The sequence below is a fragment of the Protopterus annectens genome, chromosome 4.part0, assembly GCF_019279795.1.
Source record: "Protopterus annectens isolate FY-2018-M chromosome 4.part0, PAN1.0, whole genome shotgun sequence".
In the NCBI taxonomy this organism is placed as follows: domain Eukaryota; kingdom Metazoa; phylum Chordata; order Ceratodontiformes; family Protopteridae; genus Protopterus; species Protopterus annectens.
The window spans coordinates 1,534,068,293-1,534,091,755 of NC_056733.1; the positions used below are offsets into that span (position 1 = coordinate 1,534,068,293).

The 23,463-nt window shown below is 37.4% G+C and overlaps 1 protein-coding gene across 1 annotated transcript in view; it reads right to left on the reverse strand.

Moving 5' to 3' along the window:
• Positions 1-23,463, reverse strand: part of GPRIN1 (G protein regulated inducer of neurite outgrowth 1) — a 926,017-nt gene that overhangs the window by 679,233 nt on the left and 223,321 nt on the right. The gene's annotated exons all lie outside the window — the stretch shown is intronic.

Consider the following 23,463-nt stretch of genomic DNA (forward strand, 5'->3'; position numbering starts at 1 on the left):
AGTGTATTATTACGCATTTTTAAGCATTTAATCTCAGGCCATAGTTTTGGCAGAAGTCTTTTGTTATTTTTCAGCTTGTTTGTAGGATGTCAATATTGCGTGGGGATTCAATAATTGCTCTCAGCTTACAGTCATCAGCATACCTCTTAACTGTACAGATTTTCACAGAATGCCCAGATTTTTGCTTCATATTTTTGATCTGTTTCTCATAAAATTGTATAAATGTTATAAAATTTGTAGAAAGTGTATTAATGTAAAAAAAAGAATTAACTACTCTGTGTTTGATTAGAACGTAGTACAATGCAGTGTAAGCAAATGGAGCTTTTCTCCCCTGGCCTCTACTGAAAATGGGTATTACCCAGTCAGACTTTCCCAGTAACAAAGATAAATAAATAAAACAAATAAATAAATTGCAGTTTTATGTCAAATCGCTGAAAAATTGTTGAGGGTTGAAGTCAGAAAATAATGACAGACATTTCAGTTTCAGACATCATACCCTTCAGAAAATTCAAGCTAATGCAAAACCTGTTATTCTACCAACTTTCAAAGTGTTTAAAATCAATATTTAAAAAGTGTCCCAATTTTTGGCCCTTTGACCCCCCCCCCCCCCCCCATTATTTATGGCTTTGTCCAGATTTCTTGCTCTAAGAGGTTGAGAATTATGGTCATCAGCAAAAAAACTTGGTGAGCCAGAGGCCCCCAACATTGGCCTTCACTTCAGAGAAGTGTAGAACAATGCGTGTGTGCTGTATCTTTAAGAAGTGTTTCAAGGACTCAATGTGCATATAAATAGCAAGCATGTGCTAGCTTCAGTGCCATTCTGAGAGTGCAGCCAAAGAGCGAGCATGTATGAGTATAATAGCTAGTTTGTATATAAGTTTACCTAAGTTAAAGTTGTTAAGCTTCAATCCTGATGTGTATGTAAATAATAAAGCTGCTTGAACAGAACCCACGAAGCCTTGGATATTACATCCCGATTATATAAACAACATGGTATCAGAACCAGGATTCCAGAGACTGCTTTCCAGAGCTATGAGGTGCAGAGTTAACAGTGAAGGTAAACTAAGAGAAACAAGCACGAAAAAGAGCCAGAAAAGAACCAAAGGAAATGAAAACTTGCACAAACAGTTTATTTTTTAAAAAAAAGATAAAATGGAGCATTACAAGGGCACAAACCACATTATTAAACAAGCGAGAGACACAAAAGGTTTGTTGATTAAGCAAAATGTTTATAATTAAGAGATTTGATAAAATGTGCATCAGAAAAGTACATAAGGAGTATGGAATTACCTCGGAATTGCAAAACAGACATGTTTAAGGCAAACCGAGCATGTTTAAAGCAAACAGGCATATTTAGAGTAAAACAAGCACAAGATAAGTATAATGGGCATGAAAAAAGATTAAACAAGCAAAACAAATATAATATGGGCAAAAAGGGCACATTAAGGGTAAATAAAGAAAGGCGACTGAATGTTTTTTGGCAAAGTGCTGTGTTTTGGCATAAACTACTACTTCGCAGTGTATTCAGGGCTTAACTAGAGTTATTCAAAGTATCTCAAAGTGTGTAAAAGTGCTTACAGTGTGTGCATGTATTCTGAAGAGTTTATTTCTGTGCAAAGTGGAGCTATTTCATGAAGTACTGTCAACGTACAGCCATTTTAAAAAGTTTCTTGTGCTGGGTGTGTCTATTCACAAAGTGCCGCCATTACAGAGTGTTTCCTGCACTGTAAAGAATTATCTAGCAAAGTACCACCATTTTGGAAAAGTTTCAATGTGCTGTGTATGGTTTATTCACAAAGTGCAGTTAATCTGAACTGTTTCTTACTCTGAGCTACTTCTGCCCAATTCATTCGCACAATGCAGTTATTTTGAAATGTTTTTTACACTGATAAGAGGTTATTTCTGCAGTACAGTAAGTTCAAGAGTATTACAGTGCCCGAGAGACTTATTTCAAAAAGTTCAGTTATCCAGAGTCTTGTTGAGCTATTGGGCATAATTACATATACTGGCATAAATTACTGGCATATATATATGTGTGTGTGTTCGTGCATGTTTGTAAATCCCTTCACTGGTATGTGTTAATATGGCAGATGGATATTGAAAGCCCTTACCACTTGTATTTGATCAGAATATTGCAGAGAATTGGAGAATATTTGAGCAGGAGTATGATATTTTAATCCAAGCAGCTTATTCCGGCAAAGATGCACGCACCAGGGCATTCATTTTGTTAAACCTAGCTGGGTCAGAGGCCATTGAAACAGAGTGTTCATTTGTGTATGCACCAGCAGTATATGAGGGAGAGGGTAACCCCCCTCCCCATATTGTTGCACAGGCTGAATCATGGAAGACCCTGAGTGTTTGAAGCACAAATTCAGAGAAATGTGTAACCCCCAGACAAATATTACATTAGAGAGGCATTTGCTTTACAAAAGAGATCAGAAATAATAATAATAATAAAGGACAGGCTTGCGTGTTTTATTAATAGTGCTGCTGTGAGAAAGATTTTGCTTCGTTCATAGGTGTTTACTAGGCTAATGACCACAAGGGTCTTTTTAAGCCTATCCATGCATCCCAAATCTCTGACAAATTCTGATACCCTTGATAAGTGTAAGCATGGGCCTGGGAGATGAACCATTTAGAGGTTACCTGTGTCCATTAGAGACATAGGTGCCAAACCAGGGATGAATTGATGGTCTCCCATCTAACTGTCCAAGTTGCACTTGAATTGGGTTAGGGAGGAACTCTGCTTCATATGGATGGAGAACCTGTGCCATAGATGGGGTAGTCTCTGGGATAAATACCTATCTCTCCAGCAGATCCTATTTATATCACAGGCAAGGTTTAAGTCTTTAAAACAGGTAATTCTGGTGCTGTTTGTTTTGTGGATATGCAGGAGGTCTATTAGAGTGGGGACTGGCAATGCCCTGTATGCCAGGCATAGATCTCCCCTAAAAAGCCTGTAGGAGATAGAATACAGTAATAGGGCCTTGAGGTTGTCTACATAGGACATATTACTTACACCCTGTATTCTTTTAGTGAGGAACCTCTGTGGACGTTCCAATTGTTGGATATGCCTGGTTAGGTACATACCAAAGGGGGCATTGTACTAAATGATAGGTCTGATAAATGCTGAATACAGTGGAACAATAACTTCCTTGGACTTAGATGCCATACCTTTGTTTATAAGTTGAGCAACATAGAATGATTTCCTCACCACTTTAGACACGTGATGATCAAAGTCTAGATTACTTTCTATGTGTGTCCCTAAGTCCCTGACTACTGGGTCAACTATAAGGGATGTGTTGTCAATATGATAGTTACCAGGGATGGATGACTTCCCAAAGGATACTATTATGCATTTCTTGGCATTTAGTTTTAATCCATGGCTCTGACACCAGTTGTTTGTCTGTGTCAGCCCCTCCTGGAGAACATTTGTGTCAGTGTGAGATTCATTGACAGCTCCTAATTTGCAATCATCTGCAAATTTAGTCATCCAGAGACCATTGACGTTGGTTTTGACTTCTGAGAAGTAAATGCCAAAAAGGAGCAGTCCAGGGACTTATCCCTGATAGACTCCACTTGTTACTGGCCATTTTGTAGAGGTGCACTCCTCAATTCTAACTTTCTGGGTCCTTTCTGTGAGTCATTTGGCTATCCACTGGGTGACATACGGGTTTGTACCTAACCTCCTGAGTTTATCAACAATGCCTGAGTGGGTTATTGTGTCAAATGCCTTAGCCAGGTCAAGGTAGGCAGCGTGAACTATTTTCCCTCATCCATTGCTTTGGTGACCTCAAAGAAGTCTACCATGTTGAGTAGGCATGATTTGCTTTAAACAAAACCAAACTGGGTTGGGTCCAGTGTCTGGAGGTTTACTATATCTCTATGGATCATCTCCATGATAATTGTTTCCATGGCTTTACATATAGGACTAGTGAGACCTATGGGTCTTTTGTTTCCAGGGTCTGTAGATAGCCCACCTCTGTGCAGAGGGATGACTGTTGCCTTTATCCATTCATGAGGCATGAAGCCTGATTGAAGGCTACAGTTAAATAATAATTCCAGAGGCCCTGATAGGTCATGTTTCATGCTGTTTAGAAGGCATCCTGGGATATTGTCTGGGCCCATTGATGCAGTGTTCTTGGTCTTAGAGAGAGCATTAAGGACCTGTTCCCCAGTGATAGTAGGAGGAGTTATATTTGATAGCTTTTCCTGAGGGAAGGTTGAGGGGGAGAGAGGAGTAAAGTTGGAGCTGAATTTATCAGCCAGGAGGTTTCCTATATCTTCCGGTTCAGTATAGGTGGCTCCATTTACAATGCGGTCTGCACACAATTGTGTACTGCCTTTGAGGTTGTGGACATAGCTAAAGAATGCTTTGTGGTTTTCCTTGGCCCGGGAGTCCAAACTTACCTCAAATTTGGCTTTGTTAGACTTTATTTCTCCTCTGGGTTATTTGTTTAGTTTGATAAAAGTACATTTATCCTGCTGGGTGCTGCACCTTCTAATTTTTGCCGTGATTTTCTTCCTCCTATTATACAGATGATTGATTTTGTGATTCCACCAGGATGGCTTGTTTTTTGAGTTGTTCTATTCTTCTTCCTGGTGGGTACAGTTGCCTCTATACAGCTATTAACATGCTTATACAGGTTTTCTGTAAACAGTTCTGCATAGGCAGAACTGTTGTCAGGGTTTATGGGGGCTTAAAATTTTGCCAGGTTATCACTTTATAACAGGATGTTAGATTTAGAATAGTTCCTGAATATTCCAGGTTTAGCTGGGGATCCAGATTTTTTTTTTTACTTTAAAGGAAAGACCCTGAGTGTTTGAAGCACAAATTCAGAGAAATGTGTAACCCCCAGACAAATATTACATTAGAGAGGCATTTGCTTTACAAAAGAGATCAGAAATAATAATAATAATAAAGGACAGGCTTGTGTGTTTTATTAATAGTGCTGCTGTGAGAAAGATTTTGCTTCGTTCATAGGTGTTAACTAGGCTAATGACCACAAGGGTCTTTTTAAGCCTATCCATGCATCCCAAATCTCTGACAAATTCTGATACCCTTGATAAGTGTAAGCATGGGCCTGGGAGATGAACCATTTAGAGGTTACCTGTGTCCATTAGAGACATAGGTGCCAAACCAGGGATGAATTGATGGTCTCCCATCTAACTGTCCAAGTTGCACTTGAATTGGGTTAGGGAGGAACTCTGCTTCATATGGATGGAGAACCTGTGCCATAGATGGGGTAGTCTCTGGGATAAATACCTATCTCTCCAGCAGATCCTATTTATATCACAGGCAAGGTTTAAGTCTTTAAAACAGGTAATTCTGGTGCTGTTTGTTTTGTGGATATGCAGGAGGTCCATTAGAGTGGGGACTGGCAATGCCCTGTATGCCAGGCATAGATCTCCCCTAAAAAGCCTGTAGGAGATAGAATACAGTAATAGGGCCTCGAGGTTGTCTACATTGGACATATTACTTACACCCTGTATTCTTTTAGTGAGGAACCTCTGTGGATGTTCCAGTTGTTGGATATGCCTGGTTAGGTACATACCAAAGGGGGCATTGTACTAAATGATAGGTCTGATAAATGCTGAATACAGTGGAACAATAACTTCCTTGGACTTAGATGCCATACCTTTGTTTATAAGTTGGGCAACATAGAATGATTTCCTCACCACTTTAGACACGTGATGATCAAAGTCTAGATTACTTTCTATGTGTGTCCCTACGTCCCTGACTACTGGGTCAACTATAAGGGATGTGTTGTCAATATGATAGTTACCAGGGATGGATGACTTCCCAAAGGATACTATTATGCATTTCTTGGCATTTAGTTTTAATCCATGGCTCTGACACCAGTTGTTTGTCTGTGTCAGCCCCTCCTGGAGAACATTTGTGTCAGTGTGAGATTCATTGACAGCTCCTAATTTGCAATCATCTGCAAATTTAGTCATCCAGAGACCACGGACGTTGGTTTTGACTTCTGAGAAGTAAATGCCAAAAAGGAGCAGTCCAGGGACTTATCCCTGATAGACTCCACTTGTTACTGGCCATTTTGTAGAGGTGCACTCCTCAATTCTAACTTTCTGGGTCCTTTCTGTGAGTCATTTGGCTATCCACTGGGTGACATACAGGTTTGTACCTAACCTCCTGAGTTTATCAACAATGCCTGAGTGGGTTATTGTGTCAAATGCCTTAGCCAGGTCAAGGTAGGCAGCGTGAACTATTTTCCCTCATCCATTGCTTTGGTGACCTCAAAGAAGTCTACTATGTTGAGTAGGCATGATTTGCTTTAAACAAAACCAAACTGGGTTGGGTCCAGTGTCTGGAGGTTTACTATATCTCTATGGATCATCTCCATGATAATTGTTTCCATGGCTTTACATATAGGACTAGTGAGACCTATGGGTATTTTGTTTCCAGGGTCTGTAGATGGCCCACCTCTGTGCAGAGGGATGACTGTTGCCTTTATCCATTCATGAGGCATGAAGCCTGATTGAAGGCTACAGTTAAATAATAATTCCAGAGGCCCTGATAGGTCATGTTTCATGCTGTTTAGAAGGCATCCTAGGATATTGTCTGGGCCCATTGATGCAGTGTTCTTGGTCTTAGAGAGAGCATTAAGGACCTGTTCCCCAGTGATAGTAGGAGGAGTTATATTTGATAGCATTTCCTGAGGGAAGGTTGAGGGGGAGAGAGGAGTAAAGTTGGAGCTGAATTTATCAGCCAGGAGGTTTCCTATATCTTCTGGCTCAGTATAGGTGGCTCCATTTACAATGCGCTCTGCACACAATTGTGTACTGCCTTTGAGGTTGTGGACATAGCTAAAGAATGCTTTGTGGTTTTCCTTGGCCCGGGAGTCCAAACTTACCTCAAATTTGGCTTTGTTAGACTTTATTTCTCCTCTGGGTTATTTGTTTAGTTTGATAAAAGTACATTTATCCTGCTGGGTGCTGCACCTTCTAATTTTTGCCATGATTTTCTTCCTCCTATTATACAGCCGATTTATTTTGTGATTCCACCAGGATGGCTTGTTTTTTGAGTTGTTCTGTTCTTCTTCCTGGTGGGTACAGTTGCCTCTATACAGCTATTAACATGCTTATACAGGTTTTCTGTAAACAGTTCTGCAAAGGCAGAACTGTTGTCAGGGTTTATGGGGGCTTAAAATTTTGCCAGGTTATCACTTTATAACAGGATGTTAGACTTAGAATAGTTCCTGAATATTCCAGGTTTAGCTGGGGATCCAGATTTTTTTTTTACTTTAAAGGAGACCATTTTGTGGTCTGACCTTACCAGAGAAGGCATTACAGTAGTGATAGTGATTTAATGCTAAGCAAAGCTATTGAGATTTGTCAAATCCATGAAGTTACAGAAAGGCACACAAGTATGCTTGCAAGTGATAAGAGCATGGTTTCGGCAGGCTCCAGAGCAAATGTAGACAGCATATAACATGTGGCAAACAAAAGCAGACCTAAGCACATGGTAGCCACAGCCCTGCAGATTCTCCAGGGAAACCACATAATTTTCCAGCAAGTTCTAAGAAAGGAGCATGCTCAGTGCAGTAGAAGTGTGAATCAGCAAAACCCAAATCTAGCTTTATAGTTAACTTTCACAATTCTGGTGTCAGTCATGAGTCTAGAAGACAGAAATGTTTAGCATTTGGTCAGTAATGCCAGAAGTGTAAAAAATGGAACCATTTTCAAAAGTTTTGCAAATCAAGTAAACATTACACAGATAAAAAGAAGGGTCAATCAAAAATGCAAGTTGATCATATAGAGAGCTGCAATTCTACTTTCTATGTAGATGGTGTATCTGTAATTGGTGAAAATGTTGATGCAGTGAAATTTGTTGGCCAAGAAAGAAGTATTTTGTTCCATCCAGATCAATGGTAAATCCACCAAGCTCAATGCAGACACTGGTTCAGACTGTAATGTTATGTCAGCAGACGCATTTGCTAGAGTGAGAGCTGGTGAACAAATCAATGTGGCTGGTAGTGTGAAACTTGCTGCTTATGGAGGTGAAGAAACTGTTACAGCTTGTTATTCTATGTAGTACAAAGACCTGTGCAGTCATTATTGGGTCTCAGAGACAGTTTAAGATTGAATTTGGTTTATTTTACCAAAAAACTTCATCATATAAGCACATATCCTAGTTCCAATTTTTCTGAAGCCATTTTCTGAGATTATGCTGATGTTTTTGATGACAAGTTGAGCAAACTTCCAGTTGTGTATTCTATGAAGTTAGACCCAGAGGTCAGTCCAGTGGTCAGACCAGCAAGAAAAGCTCTGATAACTTGCAGGATAAAGTTAAAGCTCAGTTGGATAAAATGGTGCAGCAAGGTGTAATTTGTCCAATTACAGAGCCAACTGAATCAGTGTCGTTCATGGTAGCAGCCCACAAGAAAGGCTAAGACAAAATCAGAATGTATATTTACCCAAGAGATTTGAACAAAGCGTTAAAGAGACTGCAGTATCCAATGCATACAGTTGGGGAAGTCGCAGCCCTAATACTGAATGCCACTGTTTTTTCTGTCTTGGATGCAAAGAGTTAATTTTGGCAAGTGATGCTTGATCACAAATCCTCATTACTGACTACTTTCAGTACTCCTTTTGGCAGATACAGATTGCTAAGGATGCCATTTGGAATAAATTCTGCAATTGAAGTCTTTCAGCATGCAGTGGAGCAAATATTTTAGGTTATCCTTGTGCCATAATAGTAGTAGATGATTTATTGGTTGGAGGCAATGGTGAAACAGAGCATGACATAAATCTGAAGAGAGTTCTAGAAGGAGCATGTGAAGTGAACTTAAAGCTCAATCCTCTAATGTGCAAATTCAGACTACCAGAAGTTACATATGTAGGTCATTTATTTATCAGCTCTGGCTTGAGACCAGACGCATCCAAACAGGCAGCTATTCTTGAGATGCCAGCACCTGATAATGTTCAAGCTCTACAGTGTTTTCGTGGCATAGTCAACTATTTAGGCAAGTTTATACCAGACTTCAGTGAGTTGACAGCACCTTTGAGAGAGCTCACGTGCAATAATGTTACATGGTCTTGACTGGGACAGCACCAGAGAGCATTTGAAGACCTTAAGCGGAAAATTGCCACTCCACCTACATTAAGATACTGTGATGTTAATAAACCCGTAACTCTTTTCTGTGATGCTTCAAAATTTGGTATTGGCGCAGTTATTCTTCAAGAAGGCAGACCAGTAGCCTGTGCATCTAGAACCCTTACCTAAAATGAAATGCAATATGCTCAGATTGAGAAAGAATTTTTAGCAATAGTATTTGCATGTTCCAAGTTTCATGATTATACTTATGATCGAACTATTTAGATTGAAACTGATCACCAACCTTGCGTTACTATTCTAAAGAAGCCTATGTATTCAGCTCCAGCAAGATTTTAAAGAATGATGCTCAAATTGCAAAAGGACAACTTCAAAATGGTCTATACAAAAGGTAGATTTCTTTATCTGGCTGATACCTTATCCAGGTCACACAGAAATACAATGGAACAGGTTGACGCAGAGAATTTTGACTTTGATGTCATAGAAGTGAGTACTTTTTCTACCATGAGACTTGATGAGCTGAGAGATCATACAAAGACTGATCCAGTTTTGCAAAAACACAACCACTACATTAATGTTGGATGGCCGTCAAAGCAATCTAGTGTACCACCTGAAGTGCAAACTCATTTTCCTTACAGAGATGAAATGTTAATGGAAGATGGCATTATTTTCAAAGGTCCTAGAATTGTTGGTCCTGCTTCCTTACAGCATGAAAATACCAAGATTTTGCATGGTGGTCACCCAGGTTCAAAATCTAACAAAAGACGGGCGAGAGAACTAGTATTTTGGCCTTCTCTGGTAAAAGACATTGATAAAGTACTTTCTTCTTTTTCAGTATTCAATAATACCAAACCACATTTGCAAAGAGAACTTCAACTAAGTCAAGTTCCTGAACTGCCTTGGTCAACAGTAGCTACTGATATATTGGAGTGGAACAATCAGCATTACTTAGTATTGGTAGACTCTTATTCAAACTGGTTTGAGATCGATTTAATACTTAACCTAACATCCACTGCTGTTATTACTAAGTTGAAACATCATTTCTCAGTCCATGGAGGTTCAGACAAAGTTATTTCTGACGATGGTACTCAATTTACTAGTCAGCTGTTTCAGAAATTTGCAAGAGAATGGGACTTCATACTAGTAGTTCAGAATATCTACAGTCAAATAGACTAGCTGAACGTGCAGTACAGAGTGCAAAGCAATTACTTGAAAGGTCAAAGCATGACAATACCGATGTGTTTTTGAATTTACTCGATCTCAGAAGCATACCCCGTGATGATATACTTGGCTCGCCTTCTCAGAGACTTCTATCCAAGCAAACCAGAACAGCATTGCCTATTAGTTCCAGTTTGTTGTGGCCTAAAGCTAAGAACATCAGAACCATTAGAGCCCAATTATTCAGGAAGCATTCTTTCCAGAAGTCCAGCTATGATAAATCAAGCAGATTTCTTCATCCATTGAAAGAAGGCGAGACAGTGAGGATACAAAAGGTGAAAGGTTTCAACCAGATTGGTCATGTAATAGGTATATGTACTGAGACAAGATCCTACTTCCTAGAATCTGAGGGTGTGGAGTACAGAAGAAATCGCAGACATCTTCTTCCTGTAACATTGTTCCTGTGATACAGACTTTAGATCTCAGAGCAATCCAGACAATGTTCCAGTTGCAGAATGTATCTTAACTTCTAGTTCCATTCCTAATGATGTTCCTGATGTTCCTAAGTTTGAACATTCAGCAGAGACTGTCCCAGTTGCTAAATCTGATTCTAAATTTTATGTCACATATTTTGGTCGTATTTCCAGACCTAGTGTGAAATACACAGTGACCTGGACTTGATTGTATATATCTGTATCTAGTTCTGTATAATTGCATAACAAAGAATTATCTGTATTGATTGCATGTCAACTGATCTTGTCAATATTGCATAACACATTTCTCAATAAGGGAGGATGTAGAATAGAGCATGTGTGATATACCTTTAAGAAGAGTTTTAAGGACTGAACGTGCATATAAATAGCAAGCACGTGATAGCTTCAGTGCCATTTTGAGAGTGCACCCAGAGAACGAGCATGTATGAGTGTAATAGGTAGGTTGCATATAAGTTTACCTAAGTTAAGGTTATTAAGTCTCAATCCTATTGTGTTTGTACATAATAAAGCTGCTTAAAGAGAACCCATGTATTCTCGTCTATTATATCCTGACTAGGTAAGCAACAAGAGGCATATACTAAACAGGAGGGGTCCCAGCACTGAGCCTTGTGGAACACCACCAGTAACAGGTTTCTTATTGAAAGTGGATTCACCTAGCTGTACAATGTGTTCTGTCAGTGAGCCAGTTGGCAATCCATCTGAGGCTGTAGTAGTTTATGCCTAACTCAGTAAGTTTATCTATGATCATGGAGTGGGGAATTGTGTTGAAAGCTTTGGCTAGGTCTAGATAAGCAGCATGCGCCATTTTACCCTCATCTATGGCCTGATGACTTTCTTGAAGAAGTCCACCAGATTGATCAAGCAATATCTCCCTTTGACAAAGCCAAATTGGGACTGGTCCAGTTTTTGGAGAGTTCCTATGTCATTATTGATCAGGTTCATGATAATTCTTTCCATGGCCTTAGAGATAAGACTGGTCAAGATTATGGGTCTATAGTTCCCTGGGTCCATTGATGGGCCTCCCTTGTGCAGAGGGATGGCTATTGCAGTTCTCTGTTTCTCTGGGTCAAAGCCCATCCAGTGGCTGTGGTTAAAGAGGGGCTCGAGTGGCCCTAATAGATTCTATTTTAAGCTATTTAAGAAGCCTCCTGGAATGTTGTTGGGACCCATGGATGCTCAGTAAGACCTGTTCCCTCTTAATGACTTGTAGGGGGATGGTGGTGGGTATGTCTTTGGGTGTGGTAGGAGGTGATAGGGGGTAGTTTGAAATGAACTTGTCAGCCAACAAGTTTGCATTAGTATCAGGCTGGGTGTAATTGTTGCTGTTCATGATTAACTTGACACATTGCTGAGCATTTCCTCTGAGGTTATGAACATAACTAAAAAATGTCTTATGGTTATCTTTCACCTGGAGACGATCTTGACCTCATAGTTGCTTTGGCAGATTCGACTAGCTCTCTAATTTGTTTGTTTAGACTGGTGAGTGTCTTTTTGCACTGTTATGTCTGTTCCTTCTTGGCTTTGGAGAGAATTTTTCCTTTTGTTGAAAAGTCTATTTATGCTAGGGGTCCACCATGGTGGTTTATTTTTGCAAGCAATCATAGGTTTGACCTGGACAGGTATTGCCTCCTCTATGCAGCTATGAATGTGGTTGTACAGTGCTTTTGTGTACAGCTCAGAATAGGCCTCAGTGTAATCTGGGTTCAGGGAGGCTTGGAAGTTTAATAAGCTGTCTCATAGTTTGAGATAATTCACCTTAACAAGGTTCATAACAGGTTTGTAGTTTGAGGGGAGTTTTATGTTACTTTTAATACTAAACTAGGTCATTTTGTGAGCAACATCCCCCTATGTTTGTGAGCACCAATTTTAGGATATCTGTACCTCTAGTTGGGGAGCTGACTAGTTGCTCCAGGGTGTTTGCATTGATGAAGTTCAAAAACCTCTGAAAAAGTGAATTATGTGTCGGATTGGCACAGCCTAAAAAGGCACTATGGGTATATACAGGTAAAGTTTATGGCAGTATCTAGGATCCAAGTGGTGACAAGTGTAACCCATGCCTGGCAAATCATTGTAGTTTGCTAATCATCAGGCTGACAGATATTGGATCGCCTTGCTCAGTGGCAAGGAAACTTCTTCTTATGACGTTAAATTTGATAAAGTTTTTGCCACTATCTGAAAGCCAGGTGTTGACAAGTCAAACCATCTATGGTAAAGCATTGTGGTCTGTCAATCATAATCATGTCTCACCAGGCTGACAGATATTGGATCTGCTTCTTCAGTGGCTAGGAGACTTTTTCCTATAACGTTAAATTTGAATCAAATTATACATTTTTATGCACTATAGCCCTGTTTTTGAAGTATTATATTGATCATCTATTAATATTTTTAATAATCAATGCACACATCAGTAACTTCCTTCAAACCCAATGTAATATAAACAAATTATTTCCTACATGCTGCTTTATGTGTGTAATTTAATGTGCACCTTAACAAGTTTGCTGCATCACATACAAGATTGCCATGTGTGGCTTCATGTATTAGTCTGAATCAGTGACAGCTTTGTACAAGCATATATGGCAACTTGTAGGAAGTAGAGAGATGGTGGAACCAAGAACCCAAGAATATAAATATAAGTGAGAGTAAAGAGAGTTGTAGACTGGAGAATAAAATGCTTTAAATTTATTCCAAAACACAAAGTTAGTTAAGCGCTTTTGAGGCAATCTTCTTCATCAGACCTTAATACACAAATAAATTAGCACACAAGGTTTAAATAAAACCAACAACCAATAAAATTCTTTAAAAATAAGTGAAGCAACCCTCTTTTTTCAAGAGAGGTTTTAAGGACACAGCACTGTTAAGGCCAGGTGATAAGTATGCCTTAAAGTCCACTATCCACCTTAATTCAGCATATTCAGTTTCATTGTTAATGTCATCTTCTCTAAAACTCACATTCATTTTCTGCAAAACCAAAAATCTAAAATTGTGCTGGTCTCCACAATCTAAAACATGCTTGGCTAGTGCATTAGTAAGCTTGCTGTTCCTAATATCAAGATGTTCCATTACCCTTTCGTTTAAAGTTCTATTGGTTTTACCAATGTAGAATGCTCTACAGAGATTACACTTAGCAAAATACAAAATGTTTTTAGTAGCACAATCTGCATAAAATAAAAACTCTGCAGGCTTCTTATGCACAGGGTGTAAAATCATGCAAGTAGACCAAATACTATTATAAATTCTGCAATTTCTACAAGAAAACGTCCCTCTAAGCTGAGAGACAAACCTGTCGCGTATTTTCTTTTGTTTGTAACAAAGTTTCTTTTTCAAATTCTTGCCATTTTTGAAACTAAAACTGGGTATCGAACCAACAACATGACTGATTTCAGGGTCAGTAAGGAGAATGGGCCAGTTCTTTTTAATGATGTCACATGTCTTGTTGACATCATTAGAAAAAGTAAGGCATAGCCTATTCACAGATGTTATGGAGATCTGCTTTTCTGGGAGTGCATTCACTAGATGCTCACCTGAATAGTAGGTTTGGTTTTGTAACTTTCATATGAAACTACTTCCACTATCGCTCTGTCAATATCCTTCTTATATCCTCTCTCAACAAACTCTGTAGTGAGACGACTAGTGGCTTCCATTAATTCTTCCCTGTCTGTATGTAATCTCTTGCAGCGTAAGACTTGGTTCTTAACTATATTCTTAGTAATGTGTCTAGGATGCATACTGGAGCAGTGAAGAATGTTGTTCTTCCTACAATCCTTCCTATGAATTCTGGTCGAGATATCTTTTCAATAATCAATGCACACATCAGTAACTTCCTTCAAACCCAATGTAAAATAAGCAAATTATGGCCTTCATGCTGCTTTATGTGTGTAATTTAATGTGCACCTTAACAAGTTTGCTGCATCACATACAACATTGCCATGTGTGGCTTCAAGTATTAGTCTGAATCAGTGACAGCTTTGTACAGGCATATATGGCAACTTGTTGATGAAGAAACACTACTGAAAACTGATACCCTAATGTGTTCATTTAATTTGGTAGTAAACACATGGATAATTGCTATATATTGCTCACTTTACTTAATGTCACTGCAAGGTCAAACACCATTAATCTTTTATATAGAGACATGTATCATGCATATCAGCAACAGTCAACCTATATATCCAGAGGATCCCCTCCTGTTTAGTTAGCCATGGTTAAAATAAACCATAAATAAAGTAATGAATGAACTGCAAAATGATAATAATGTCTCTGCAATACTGACAAAGACTAGCCTTTCTGCATTTATTTATTTACTTACTTATTTCTGTTTGTATATATGCATATATGTATGTATATATATATATATATATATATATATATATATATATATATATATATATATATGGATGTACTCATTTATGTTTGTTTGTTTGATAACCAAAATAGAGGACTGATCCCAGAAGCACCCATGTTACAGCTAGCCCTGAGCTTACAAAAGAGTCATAGCAAGTAGTTACAATATAGCCACAGCAAGGGTGATATAGATGTAGTAATATCAACGGGAATCTAGTGATAAGTCTTTCTACTTGCACGGTATTTGCATGTATATAATATGGATAGTTACATAAATTCCTTGCAAAGTTAAGGAATGCAGTAATATCTTTGTTTTATTACTTCATTTCATCTTTTCCCTCTCTTCTACTCTAGAATGTATAGTAGCAGAAGAGAGTCCAAGTTTAATGACAGTATAATGAGAGAGTAAAAGGATAGAACTGTGCTGAGTACATTGCTGAATAAAGTAAGTTGCATCGATTTTTTTTCTTATTACCAATGAGCAATTTGTTACTTGTGTATCATGAACTTATATGAATGAAGGAAGTCAAACAGAGCTACCTGACTGCAGAATATCACTTTAAGTACATAAAACCATCTCTGTGTATTGCAGTAATCTGGTTGTTAAAGCATAAATGGTAGTTATTATCATTTTTATTTTATATTTTTATATAAGTTTATTCCAGGAGAATGCAGTCACTTTTTCGGTGAAGCTCCAAGAGAAAAATATTTGTTCTTATAAATGAAATACAGAAAATGAGAGATCAGTTTGCTGAGTGTGTTACATTACAATGAATTTGTCTAGAATATAAGCATTAGCAATTATGTGATCTTCCTTAATCCAGCTGTATAAAAGCTACAGAAGGGCACTATAATATCATCAGTGTGTCAAGTTAACACCAGAGGAAGAATCATGATAGATGCTGAATTGTGCAAGAGAAACGCCTTTGATTGAAGAATGCCTTGCATGAACATTATTGCTAAAGAGACAATAAGATCAGTGCTATCTTTAAAATAAAAATATTTTATCTTCGGTGGTAACAGACCATGATAATTTAGCAAATGCTGCTGGCAATCATTCATTGAATAAATCAAAGAAAAAGGAGGAATTATTCACTGACTTAATTAAAAGCTGTAGAAAAGTAGTTCTATGTGAAAGCAAATATATATTTTGTATAAAATTTTGGTTGAAAATTATACAGCATATAAAAAGTAAGGCATGGAAAAATATAGTTTTATTGAGTACAAATGGATTTTCCTTGAAAGACAGGAAAATTGTTCAAATCGAAAGTAAAACTGAATGTGCACATATTTGCTTTGCTAGATGCATAACCTTATTTGGAAACTAAATTGTTCACAATCTTTCCAGATCTAAAACACTTTGAGAACAGGAAGAGAATCATCCACTTTTGAAATCAAACTGGAATGGTGTTCTTGTACTCTTTTAAGTAAAGAGAAAGCCTATTAAGCAGTCAGAGATATTATTTTATTTCTCAGGTGGGCTGTTAGGTTGTATTTCTGGATAGAGCACATACTGGACTGGGTTATACTAATTTCTGGAATTATTGCTCCCTTTTCTCTTTAGAGCTCTGAAAACAATGGTATATCTCTTCAACTAGTGGTAGAGACAGATCCAGATATACCTTCAGTTAGATATTGTTTGTTTATATCATCTGTCTGCTTAAAAGCAGTCATTTTGTATTTCCCTGTACAGTTTTATATATTTCATTCAACCAAATGCAATGTTTCATTTTATTTATTTCATGTAAAATGTTTTAGTATTCTACTTTAATTGCTGTAGATGGTAACTTTTTAAATAGATGCTTAAGGGTATGTGTACTGGGTTTATATACCAGTAGCTGTTGGCATTTAGCTCTCAAAGAGTTATTGCAAATATTTAATGGTTAGATCATTTTGAGAAAAGTTAGCAAGTGTGTTTTGATATGATACTAGCTAGTAGAAGCATTGCTATACAGACAAAGAAGGGAATTGGTACTGGAGAGATACCTGTAACTTCTCCGAATGACGATATGTAAGTAGCAAGAAAAGGAAAGCAGTATTGTTCGAATTTAATTCATCATCAAGTCTTGGTGAGTACCTTCACTTGTTGGAACCTGTTTTCATAAAATCTCTTGAAACCAACATTGACATATAGACTGTATTTTATATATTATGGTGAAAGGTAGGTTAAAATAATAAAAGAAGGCTGGATGTATATGTCCCAGGATAAAAAGGTGACCAATCCTGGTATATGCAGTAGTGTCAGAATTGGAAAAAAGGCAGTATAGAATACTCAGGACATGGAAACATTCTTACCAAAGAATTAGGCCAGGCTCAAAGGGGAGGACAATGCCCTGTGGTAGAAGGAAGAAGTAGTCCACAAAAAACATAAAAACTGACAGGCTAGAAAAAAGGCTTAGAGATTATAAATTACACTATTGCAGATAAGGAAGAAATTATGAATTGTTATGGATCTAGTTCAAAAGATCGAATTCTCAAAACATCGAACTTCATATGGTAGAAACCATATGATCAATGTTTTGAAAAGTTGAAAAAAAAAAGAACATCAGAAACAGTATTTTTGCACACACACACACACACACACACACACACACACACACACACACACACACACACACACACACCCACACACACACACATACACACCTCCACATCACCTGCTAATTGTGTGTGTGTGTGTGTGTGTATGTATATATATATATATATATATATATATATATATATATATCTATATATATATATATATATATATATATATATTTATATGTACAGGTCTACCTGACATTGTCGACACTCCGGAATGCCAACAACCATATGGGTGACACCATATGATCGACATTCAGAATGCTGACAATGCAGAACTGGCATCTCACTATAGTGCGGAATGGAAAGATTTCCATTCCTGCACTGTAGTGCGATCTCGGAGTTGGTATATTAAAGTTACGGGGTGTGTGGGGGGGTGGAGCCTCCCACGGGGGTGCAGGGGGGCGTATCCCCCCTGCTAGTAGTTGAAAGGGAATTTTATGTTCCTTTTCAATGATTTTATTCCATTGTTGAGATTTAGGTTGACGGTGTTGTGGTGTTGGTCATGTCGTTGTCGGTGTTTTGCACTTTCGGTGTTTTCAGGTAGATCCATATATACATAAATATATATACCTAATCCAAGATCGCACTACAATGAGGAAAAGGACAAATCCTTGATCCCCACTGTAATATAATCTCAGTACAAACTGTTCAGCTTTTTAAAACATTGATCATATGGTTTCAGCCATATTTATTTTATTTAACATTTGTTTACTGGGAAAGTCCAACTTGGAACAAAGCAAATTTTCAGCAAAGGCCCAGGGAGAAATGCTCTAGACACATCTTTGTAACACAGGAGGAAACTGGAGCACCAAGGGGAAACCCAACTAAACACAAGGAGGACATGCAGACTCTACACAGAAGGCACTCCAGCCAAGAATCAAAGCAAAGAGCCTCTTGCTGTGAGGCAACAACACTACTGCTCCACCACTGCCATCATTTTAAAAAGTCGTTTTTTAAAAGTAGACACATTTCTACTACTATGCAAGAAACTCAGAATTTCCAGATAGAAGATATTTTGAAAAATTAATAAAGAAATTAGATGAAAGAAGAATATTAGCACAAAAAAATTTCAAAAGCTGAAGATAAAAATTTTTAACTACTCAACAAAAAACATTAAAAAGACAAAGAAATTTTGAGCCACCTAGCAAAACAATTGACAGTGAAAGTAACAAAGAGTAAAGAAATAAAAACAGGGCTTTTTATTTATTTATTTATTTATTTATTTATTATTTGTCTTTGTTTACCAGGAAAGTCCGACTGGGTAATACCCGTTTTCAGCGGGGCCTGGGGGAGAAAAACTGCATTTGCTTACATTGCAATATACTAATTTCCAGTCAAACACAGAGTAGTTACATTTCTGTTTGCATTTATGCACAAACAGGAGTTACATTTATATATATATATATATATATATATATATATATATATATATATATATATACATTCTAAGATTTTACAGAGGTGGAAGTTACTAAAGATAAAGCACACGTGCAACTTAATGGATTGTACAAGCAGCAGTTATGTACAAAAATTAAGTTTCATTGCAGTAAGAGGTTGAGAATATTATGTTTAAGGAGAGTATTTGGATGGTATTGTACAGTGAAAAAGTTTTAACCCTGTAATGAGCATGTGCAGGACCACGATTGGTTAAGAAGTTGTTTAAGCAGTGGTTTAAAACTACTGAGCTTGTCGGAGAGTTTTATTTGCATGGGGAGCCTATTCCAGAGTTTAGCAATGCACTGGGAGTAAAGCAAGTCTCCTGCAACATTTGACTTATTTGTAAGTAATAAGAGTTTGTTTTTAGAATGGAGGACCTTTGTTGGAATGTAGGGAAGTAATAAGTATTGTAGTGCAGGGCATTTTTCTGGATGATGAATGAGTGTGTGTGCTGTAGTCAGTTGTGAATATGTTAGACAGTTGTGCAGTTCAAAACAATTTAATTGCTTTATGCTAAGACAATGGTGGGTCCTATGAGGGATGCTGGTGGCAAATTTAGCTATTCTACTGAAGCAGGAGTCATTTTTTTTCTTAGAGTATTGTTTATGTTTGTTAGGATAGGATTGGCGTATAAGAGAGTCGGGAGTAAGAAAGTGGTGGCTAGAGTTTTTCTTGTAGTATCTGCAAGAAAACCATTGATCCTATAAAGGTAGCCTAATTTCTGGTGTGTAGATTTAATGGTGGGCAGTATATGGTGGTCGTATTTGAGATTGTCTTCTATTATAACACCTAGAAGTTTACTGTGAGTTACAGTGTCATTGACAGCATTATTTGCTGACTTTATGGTAAAAGATTGCTTTTGATTTTGGCAACTTTTTGAGGGGAAAAGCATTAACTTAGTTTTCTTGGAGTTAAGTAAGAGGTTTGATTCTTTGAGCCAGGTTTCTACAGAGGAGAAAGATTGTTGGGTAATGTCTTGGAGCTTATTTATTGTTGAGGCCATACATATTAATGTTGAGTCATCTGCATACTGAACTAAACTAGCATGGCGTGTGGTGGCATAGAGGTCATTTATAAATATATTAAATAGCAGAGGACCCAGGATAGCGCTCTGAGGGATATCTGTTGTAACTGTTTGAAAGGATGAGGAGGTTTGTTACCATTTAGTGGCTTGTTGCCTTCCAGATAGGTAGCTAAGGACTACAACAAGGAGTATTGTGAAAGTCCTGTTGAGGAGAGTTGAACAAGCAGTTGCTGATGCGAGACGGTATCAAATGCCTTTGAGAAGTCTAAGAACATGGTGGACACAAGCAGACCATTGTTTCTATGTCAGTTTACTAGATAGATAAAATGTAGTGGCACTGTGCTGGGCCTAAAGCCATGTTGTGTTTCAGAGAGGAGGTTATTTGAGGTTAGGGATTGTATCAGCTACTGATAGACATAAAAAGAAACGCGGACATGGAAAAGAAAAAGATAACTGATATGGTACCATACATATGCAACGAATAAAGACAAACTAATCAATACAATAAATGCAGCTTCAAAGATATTTGAACTGAAAGAAAGGCTACAGTACTTGGATATGGAAATTTCACAATACAAAATAAGAAAACAAAGGGGTAAGGAAGAGATGATTAAGGAGGTATAAGCTAAACAAAATGAAGCTGAATTTATGAATTATTGGCAAAGTGAAGGATTTAGTGTGGAAAGTCCAACAAAGGCAATGTCACAAGATGGAATTACAGATCCCCAGATTAAGAAACAGAAGGTAGAGCAGGAGGCATCTGAAGAAGAAGATTTGCCAGTTGTTAATGCTCTGCAGCCTTCTGTAGTTGACTGGTACAAAAGTACAGTTAAAGTTACGCAGCAAGCAAAAAAGCAGAAAACAGTGACAACTCTGCCACAGGTAGGTTTGCAGAGTGATGGACCAATGGGTTCCCATCTGAAGGAGCAAAAGACAAAGCAAAAGTTAAAAAAGTTATGTTACAGGAAGATGTTGTGAAACCTTCTGTAGAATACTCACAGGAAACGGAGAGCAAAGAAGATGTTCTTAGTTCAGAAGAAAATGGCCTAAAGGGAGACTTGCTTGATACAACAGAGACAGCCAGATATACTGAGATAGATAAAAGAAATGGATTACAGGAAATAAATAAAACTCAAAATGTTAGAAGATACCAAACAGATGAGCACAGTAATATGGACCATTAAGAGAAATTAATGTGATATAACAGAAATAAAAAGGCTATATTACTGTACAGCTAAACTAAGAATGGATGAAGTGTTACCACAAAAAGTGAAGAGTAGCAAAGGAAAGGAAGGGAACAATTAAAATGCCACATGGAAGCATCTAATAAAGAAAATTGTACAACAACTAAGATGATGTATCACTGTCAGAAGAATAGAGAAAAAGGTACAGATCAACAAAAGTATATAGGAAGATGGATGTGGTAAAAGCACCACACACAATATCAAAACAGACCAGGATTCATCATATACTAGTGCCAATGATAATTTAAAAATATCAAAAGAGAGAGAAAAACATAGAAGGCATGTAGATAAATATAAAGGAATAGTATAAAATAAGCAATTCATAGATGACATAAGCATATTTTATAGAGAACTGGGAAACAATGTAAAAGGAACAGAAACACCACCAAAAACAGAAGAAATAGGCTCATTTTGGAGAACTGTGTATGAAAACCCTGTTGTACATAATAAAGATGAAAAAATGACTGGAATAATTATAAGAAACAGTAAGCAGCTTTAATGCAGAGGATATGAAATTGGATAAAGGAATGGCCAGAGAAGTGGAAAGAACATTAAGAAAAGCACCTAAAAGGAAAACCCCTGACATAGATGCAGTACCTAACTTCTGGCTAAAAGTATTAAAATCTTAAGACAAAGACTTAGCCTGAGTAAGAATTACTTATATGCTGATCCCAAAGACAGACCAGCCTGGTTAACAATAGGAAAAAAATTATACTCCTCCTGAAGGGTGAGTCTGCAAGCCATGCTAAGAACTGTAGACTAATAACTTGTCTTCCAACAAATTACATATATTTACTGGAAATGATGTAGACAAAATTATATAGTCATTTAGAAATAAATTCACTTACGGCAATAGAACAAAAAGGTTACGGAAGAAAAATTGTATGGAACAAAGGATCATTTGTTGTTAAATAAAGCCACAATAGCGAGCTGTAAAAAGGGAAAAAGATCTAAGTATGGCACAGATAGATTACAAAAAAGCATTTGACAGTATCCCACATTCCTGAATAAAGGCATACTTACAGACATATAAAATAAACCCCAAACTGATCAATTATATTATGGAGGCCATGAAACGGTGGCAAACATCTTTACAGTTGAGCCATAACAATGAACAAAAATGGTTATTCCAGGGATAAAAATTCAAAGGGAGGGGCGGGATATTCCAGGATGCTTCTTTGTGACTGCTGCTGTTTTGTCTTGTCATTAACCCACGAGGCTGTTTACTTAACAGATTAGGCTCTGGGTAAAATTTGTTTTCCAGAAGCCAACTTTATTTAAAGATGTCTCATCTACTTTTTGTGGCTGATTTCAAACTGTATAGTTCACCAGATGAGAAGTTGAAAGCACAAATACAAATGGCTAAAACCTTCTGTGATATAAGAATGACTTTTGGTCTTGATAAATGGGCAAAAGCATCACTAAAAAGGGAACGCTGCAACACCAAGAAAATGTCAACCTACAACAAAAATTTGATATGCAGGAACATGAGCAGTAGGGAGTATATAAATACTTGGGAATAGATGAAGGATCAGCAATAAAACACAAACAAATGAGAATAAAACTCAATAAGGAATATTTGAGAAGACTAAAACAAATATTAAAAACTGCCCTGACATCTAGGAATAATGTCCAAGCTATAAACTAGTTTGCTTTTCCTGTTCGAACTTATGTTTTTGGAGTGCTTGACTAGCCCCATAAAGTATTAGATCAAATGCACATATAAACAAGAAAAGGTTTCATGTTTATCAAATGGTATGTAAAAATTATTATATACCAAGACTGAATTTTGCTCTGAAGGAAGTATGTGACTCCTTAAAATTAATTACATGTACAGATCTGTAAGCATGGAATGGCATACATACCTGCTGATGTCATCCAATCCAAACATAGTAAAAGTTTGAAAACATGAGGAGAAGTCTAAGATGACAACTTTGCTTGCTTTAGCTAAAGCATTTTGGAATTAAGAAGGAATGCAAATCAAACCAGCAGTAGACAAAAATCAGACAAGTGAATGTGCCAAAAAACAAATGTAAGAAAGAATATAAGGAAATAGATAAGATGAGAAGGAAAAATGGAAAATCCACGAATATAGTGGCAAGT